This window comes from Haliotis asinina, chromosome 10 (genome assembly GCF_037392515.1).
Source record: "Haliotis asinina isolate JCU_RB_2024 chromosome 10, JCU_Hal_asi_v2, whole genome shotgun sequence".
Lineage (NCBI taxonomy): Eukaryota > Metazoa > Mollusca > Gastropoda > Lepetellida > Haliotidae > Haliotis > Haliotis asinina.
In genome coordinates this window covers 23,851,800-23,859,837 of record NC_090289.1, presented here as the reverse complement: position 1 = coordinate 23,859,837, position 8,038 = coordinate 23,851,800, and the positions used below count along the sequence as shown (strand labels likewise).

At 42.5% G+C, this 8,038-nt stretch overlaps 1 protein-coding gene across 1 annotated transcript in view; it reads left to right on the top strand.

Moving 5' to 3' along the window:
- The first annotated feature begins 4,895 nt into the window (after positions 1–4,895).
- The window catches only part of LOC137254667 (supervillin-like), a 140,170-nt gene continuing 137,027 nt past the window's right edge, over positions 4,896–8,038 (top strand). Inside the window, exon 1 of the mRNA XM_067792510.1 lies at positions 4,896–5,030. The gene's annotated coding sequence lies outside the window, so the exon portion shown is untranslated. The remainder of the gene's footprint in view (positions 5,031–8,038) is intronic.

Below are 8,038 nucleotides of genomic sequence, written 5' to 3'. Positions count from 1 at the left end.
GTTGAGGGAACTGTGAGAAGTTGAGGGGGTTTTCAGAATGGGGATGTCAGGTTTTGAGGGGGTTACCAGGTGTTGGGGAAGCTGTCAGACGTTGAGGGGGATTTGTCAGGAGCTGATTTGTTGAAAGTATAGGAACCAACGTATGATGGCATTAGTTAACTGAGCTCCACAAAGTATTACACAAAAGTACAGGATTATCAAAGGGAGGTCAGTCACTTAATTTATCGACCTTTCTATATAACCACCCCAACAGACGACCTTGTGTAACCACACCACTACGACCAAACACGTAATGTAATCTCTTTATTTCTAAAGGAACACCTCATCAAATGAAAGTAACAGTCAATTTATATATCACTGATGCGGCAATAAACGTGAGTCAGAATGTTGCACCTGTCTAGGGCTTATCGAGCAGGCTGCATCTACATTATCTTACACAAGCGCTTCTGCTTGGGTCAACTGTGACCCCGACAGCTATATATAGCCTCCAAAAATCACATTGACTTGGTAAGGGGCTCCTACTTATTTATAAACCTTACGTTCGTGTCACCTGTGACAAGGGGTTACTCTGTACAATAGTCCACCACTGCTGTCTGTATTCTGTATGTGCATGGCATAACTAAATTCAGATAACGTTCCTTCACGTTGTCATCCTATAGGTGCACTGCAGTTTGTACCTTCACGTTTCCAACCAACATTTTCTTTCCATCTAACACGTTCATGACAAAAAATGTCTTTTTCCATGTTTCCATCCAACACATGCATGACATAAAATGTCTTTTTCCTCCTAACACGTGCATGACATCAGGCTTCTTTCTCCATATTTTCATCCAACACGTGCATGACATCAGGTTTCTTTCACTATGTATCCACCAAACACGTGCATGACATCAGGTTTCTTTCTCCATGTTTCCACCAAACACGTGCATGACATCAGGTTTCTTTCTCCATGTTTTCATCCAACACAGCATGAGGTTCATCCATGTTAGCATTCCACATACGACAGAGGTTCCTAAGCTGCAGGTAAACGATTCAAACGGGGATTTGCCCCTGTGACAAGTTTTGCAGTTTTCGGTTATGTTTTTGGAGGGTAAACCTTCCATGGCTGTGGTATTGCACAACGCTTACAACTGAATGTGGCATCATACGCATGCGCAAACCTGGGTTCAGCTGATATCATTTCACAGGGACACCTTCAGAGGCACATGTGCATCTAAATTTATAATAAAAAAACATTCATTTGGTTAACACAACATGCACCCAGGGATTACGGCTCTGCATACTAATGAGAGCTATGGAGGCTGGGAGGCTTTGGGACTTCCTACAGCTTATATGCGAGCGTGTTTTGACATCTCTACTGTAGCGAGGGGGAATGTCGCGGTTTTTCTGAGTTAGGTGTGAGGTGTTCGTTGGCAAGTCTCCTAGCAGCAATGCAGATGTCTGTGCAACGTGTACTCTTTACGGACATTATATTACCAAGAAAACAAACTGTTCCAGCGCACTGTGCCGTGATTGCGCCAGCAGCTGAACATAGCGGTTCATGTGTACACGCACCTTATCTTTATTACAGAAACACTAAATGTCTGCCATATCTCGCAATACATTGCGATTTCCTATGCTTGTTAGTAACAGAAATAGAATCATTGGATCTCGATAAAGGAAGGAGAGCTGTTACTTTACATATTGCCGTAATATCTTAATTATAATTTGTTCCAATTCATCAATAACTTGCTATACTCAATACTGAGCCCAAATGATGTACAGTGATTGTATATCCTTCGAGAGGGCGGACCAGATAAGTGGAGAGCAAGGATCCCAGACTGTTATTCATTACTTTTTATAATATAGAAATTATCATTTAAGCTATTCATTGACTTGTCAGTCTACGTTAACAGTAAAACCATATCTACCGAAAGTCTATCCGGTTTTCTGTAACACACACGAACCAACACCTGTTTCATAATATTACGACAGCATACCTGGATCATGTTTGCGAGTTAGGCGTTATTGGAAACCCCATGCATAGGTTGAAAAATAATGATTCATGATATTAACAAAATATTCCCAGTTTCATCTCCGTACACACGACTAGCCTCGCAACACGGGATGACATGCCGTAGACTACATTCCGCCCAGCACTGGCCCTGTTGAGGGGGTGTTTATAACGTAATGCCATCTATCCGGGGAGGTGAAAACAGCGTGACTCCTTAGGTTACCGCAGTGCCTTGTATCGCGTTGTGTCAGCCTATCTCTGGAATAATAACTCCTCCAGTGTATTAACGTGACAGAAATAACAAGTACGGAATGCCTACGACAACACTCTCTGAGACAGTATGTTCGTCATTGGTGCCGGTATACACCAACATGGGGGCTTGGGTTGGACCATTTGCATTCCAAACACCAGCAAGATACAGGAATTTTAAAGTCTATCGTGAACATCGCTGTAATACAGATACTTAATTCAATGTTTATACAACTTCCATGTCTCCCGCGAATCTGGATATATGAGTGTACACAGCGTATTTCCGACGAATATGGGAGGTGTTGGGAAAGAATCTGTCTACTGTCTGTGTAAGGGATTGCTTGGCCCCTAAAGTCTCTGTCTGCTGTCTGCATAGAGCATATCTGGGTCCACGGAGTCTCTGTCTGATGTCTGTATAAGGTATGGCTGGGTACCTCGAGCCTCTATCTGCTGCTTGTATAAGGCATTGCTGGGTACCTGGAGTCAGTCTGCTGCTTGTATAAGACATTGCTGGGTACCTGGAGTCTCTATCTGCTGCTTGTATAAGGCATTGCTGGGTACCTGGAGTCTGTCTGCTGCCTGTATAAGACATTGCTGGGTACCTGGAGTCTCTGCCTGCCGTGTGTAAAAGACATTGCTGGGTACCTGGAGTCTCTGTCTGCCGTGTGTAAAAGACATTGCTAGGTACCTGGAGTCTCTGTCTGCCGTGTGTAAAAGACATTTGCTGGGTACCTGGAGTCTCTGTCTGCTGTTTGTATAAGGCATTGGTGGGTACCTGGGGTCTGTCTGCTGCCCGTATAAGACATTGCTGGGTACCTGGAGTCTCTGCATGCTGTTTGTATAAGGCATTGCTGGATACCTGGAGTCTCTGCCTGCCGTGTGTAAAAGACATTGCTGGGTACCTGGGGCATCTGTCTGCTGTTTGTATAAGACATTGCTGGGTATACCTGGAGTCTCTGTTTGCTGTCTGTATATGGCATTGCTAGGTACCTGGGGCCTCTGTCTGCTGTCTGTATAAGGCATTACTGTGTAACTGGAGTCGCTATCTGCTGTCTGCATATGGCGTTGCTGGGTCCATGGAGTCTCTGCCTGCCGTGTGTATAAGGCATTGTTGGGTCCATGGAGTCTCTGCCTGCTGCCCGTATAAGGTATTGTTGGGTCCATGGAGTCTCTGTCTGTTGTCTATAAGAAGCATAGCTGGGTATCTGGAATCCCCGTCGGCGTCTACTCATGAGTGATCCAGAGGTTTTTCTCAACCCCTCGGGGATGATATATTTTTTAACACTATTATAGAGAACGAAAATGCACCATGTACAGATGTAGTAACAAATTAATATAGGACGTGGATAAACTACCCAATTCGTTAACTATTCTGACTCTGGCGAATGAATTGACCACAATGGCCACAATATAGAAGACACAATAAAGACCTTTATGACGACTTTCCAATGTGCACTCGGCATTTATGAGTACGATGGACACAATGTAAGGGACGAGACAGTTTGATGGTACTAGGACAGTATAGTAGTTACTCATTGTGAGTATCCGTGTCAAACTGTTTGTCACTACTTAGTTTGAACATTTAACCCATCTCGCCAATCTGCCTGTGCCCTATCTGTTCATTTAGATTCCATGTCTGCCGTATGTGTAACGCTGTCAGTCTCCGCTGACTCACAAAGTATATTCCATACACATGCATACCGCTCCTCTCCATTATGCTGTATAGTACGGTGTTGACTGCAACCAGAGACCATATAATAGTATATGGTCCATCCCTGTTCTGTTACCACATTGTGAATGTTACAGTGTTGACTATAACTGTACACATAGATACTGTTCTGTCACCTCTCCTCTCCATCCGGGTCCCGTTAGCACACTGTGAATGTTACAGTGTTGACTATAACTGTACACATAGATACTGTTCTGTCACTCCGCTCCTCTCCATTCGGGTCCCGTTAGCACACTGTGAATGTAACAGTGTTGACTATAACTGTACACATAGATACTGTTCTGTCACTCCGCTCCTCTCCATCCGGGTCCCGTTAGCACACTGTGAATGTAACAGTGTTGACTATAACTGTACACATAGATACTGTTCTGTCACTCCGCTCCTCTCCATCCGGGTCCCGTTAGCACACTGTGAATGTTACAGTGTTGACTATAACTGTACACATAGATACCGTTCTGTCACTCCGCTCCTCTCCATCCGGGTCCCGTTAGCGCACTGTGAATGTTACAGTGTTGACTACAACCGTACACTTAGATTCCGTTCTGTCACTCCGCTCCTCTCCATCCAGGTCCCGTTAGCGCACTGTGAATGTTACAGTGTTGACTATAACTGTACACATAGATACCGTTCTATCACTCCGCTCCTCTCCATCCGGGTCCCGTTAGCACACTGTGAATGTAACAGTGTTGACTATAACTGTACACATAGATACCGTTCTGTCACTCCGCTCCTCTCCATCCGGGTCCCGTTAGCGCACTGTGAATGTTACAGTGTTGACTACAACCGTACACTTAGATTCCGTTCTGTCACTCCGCTCCTCTCCATCCAGGTCCCGTTAGCGCACTGTGAATGTTACAGTGTTGACTACAACCGTACACATAAATACCGTTCTATCACTCCGCTCCTCTCCATCCGGGTCCCGTTAGCACACTGTGAATGTAACAGTGTTGATCATCACTCTCACTGTAACCCGGAAACTGGTAGGGTGAGCCACCAAACCACTGTCATTGGGGTAACAAGCCATCTTCAGACGCCTTCAATCAGCTCCACCAAAAACAGGTAATTTTTTAATTGTGAGAGTTAGTGAGCTTCGTTGCGCTCTGGCAATGATATCGAGTTGGCCCACACGTGCCATCTCGGGTTACAGGTTCCATTAGATTGTCTACATGCAGTGTGAGAACTGTAACTCACTGCTGAGGATGTAAACAAGGCGCCTCATGTTGTCTTTTATCCAACTATAATGAGTTGCCCGGGGATCTCCAGTTGTTGGAATCCGTTAATCCTCCAGGATGAAGTCATTTAATCGGGGTTTTTTTCAGTTTGTTTACGTACTTTGTGTGATAAAAGGGCAACGCATTTTTCGTTTATTTTTTGGCATCGTGGTGAAAGAATAAGCACGCAAGTTCAAGCACAATAATATCACTCTTTTAGAATACCCGTGAATGTTATGTACAGTCTTCCCACTCATATCAGTAGCAGTTTCCAGTGCAATTGTTTTTTTTTCATACATTATTCGATTCGATGTTATTCGATGTGTTGATATACAAGTGATTGATAGATGTCAGTTTCCCAAAACATGAAGTTAGATAAGTGTTGTTATCCCAATACAACACGTAAACAGTTAAGTTATCTGTTAAATTGGTGAAATGAATTTACAAGTTTCTTGTACAAGAGATGGAATCGATTCTACTTTTCTATAGAAAGAAGTTAAATATATGTTACTGTCTTGTACACAAGGCTCATCTATATCTGTATTTCGACTACAAATGTTTCACTATATGTTTTATTTACAAGGGGTTTCAGCTCTCTGTACGAGGTGAAATATGTAAATCAGTCTGTCATCTAGACCATGAGACAAATACACCTAACGTAGCTTTCCTAAAATATGTAGCCGATCTAGATTACCACTTTCATTTCTGAAAATAAAGTAGGTCTCTAGGCTCCTTTTCATGATGTTTTATGAAAACGTTTTTTCTGTAGAATATGTTCATGTCAGAGACAATATGTTAGTCTGTATGTTAGTTTTTGCACTGGTGACTTAATATATTATGGATTTCTATCTAAGTGGTTGAACATATTTCCTATATAAGAAGTTTAAATGTATCAATTCTCCTGTAAACGAGCTTGAATATATGTCGACTGGTTAAGTTGATATAAGTGTCGTGCACAAGGCTTGTCCGATGCCACTTTTCTATCGGGAAATGGATGCCGTTCAAACCTTGAAACAAATATACCCAATACATTTTGTGGGTGCATAAACGTTTGGGCAAGTCTCTATTCTCCATGTGTTCTAGTTTACTCAGTGAAGACTCCGACATCTTGTTGGCTAAGCTTGATGATGATGGTCTATATGTTTCCCACCTCCTCATATATATGCGGATGTAACCATGACATATATTTTTTTCCGAAACACTTCACCCCTCATAACAACAATACTAAACTAAGCACTGACCACTGTATTGGCTTCACTCTATGACACCCTAGGCTCCATAGGTGTGTGTGATGTATGCAGTATACAGTCGTTGGGATATATGTAATACGCACACACGCGCACGCATGCTTTATATGTCGTATACATGTTACAGAAATAAGAATGACGAAGGTTAGCATATGGCATCAGTTTCCAGCTTCATGACAAATATGCATGCTGCGCTCGTCAGAAAAGTGTTGCAATAAACAGTGGTGTTTCAGACCGATAACGATAAACACCAACAACGATGGTGTGTAACTGTCGGATTATCTTTCAAACTGTTCCACACACGTGCTCGCTTCATACAGCCAGCTTCATACCTCTCACGTGGTAAAAAAAGATATATATTTGCGTATCTCATTTGGGAGATATATTCCAAACAAGCTGGTTACCCTGTACACTGGGAATGCTGTGTTTATTTACGATCTGTCGATTGGTCCTCGGGAATCGTATTACGGCTTGAATTGATCGGATATGTTTGTCAAAACCTGATTATATGGTCGCTATATACTCCTAGTTGGGGCGGTGTTCAGTATAGGGACGATCCTGAATATGAATGTTCTCTCACCTTGGCTTGTTGAAGACTGACTTAGTGTCATGACGGAGGCTTTGACTTATGGCAAACGAGTGTTTAAGTGGGGAGGTATAGTAGGGAAGCATCTGGCCGCGCCGCTTCTTCTGAGACCTGCATGTAAGTGGTGGCGGATATATATATATCCCTGGTGAGGGGGTACGTGGGAATATACCTGGGACCAGACAGCTTCAAACCTGAGTCCACATTTCACACAAGCACTGGTATAAAGTATATACACTAGACACATATAAATGATATATGTCCGTTTTTTGATGTACCTGTATGATGAACGTCATATTTTGCCTCAGATTGATTTCTCTATGTGTCAACTTAGCCTGACGTTCTCCTGCGAACCATTCACATCCATAGCACCGAGTCAGTCGAATGTAACAAGAAAAAACAACAACAAAAACTACCACCACCCCCCAAAAAAACAAAACAAAAACAAAACAAAAACAAAAACAACCACCCCCCCCCCCCAAAAAAAAGACAAAAAACAACAAAACAACAAAAAACAAAAACAAACAAAAAACCAAAGTACCCCCCCAAACAAAAACAGGACTCATGAACTCTTCAGAACATACTGAAATCATTCGGAACTGTTGTGATATCGTACTTTGATATCCCTTAATTCAAATTCAAACGTTCAGCAAAACGTATTGGTCCAATATATTCAGAAGCACTCATAAAATGTTTCCCCGTAGTTTAACCTTCTTCCATTTGACCTGGTTGACTCTGACATTCTAACCATTGTCTGTGGCACCTGATCTATTGACACAGACAGTCCCGTGCAATGTTGTTAGCTGTAAGAGCGAGAGTGCATATTTGTACATTCTGACATACACGTACGGTCCACAGAGAACGTTCTGTAATCTGTATTAAAGAGAATCTTGTTTATATTTCTTGTCAGAGATGTACGCCAATCTGTCGAAAATATGCAATTGTGTCTCGTTGGTTCCTTGTCTCAAAGACGTTCTTGAAAGAGTATTATTTTGTTTAAGTAATCAAAATATTTAACTTTGT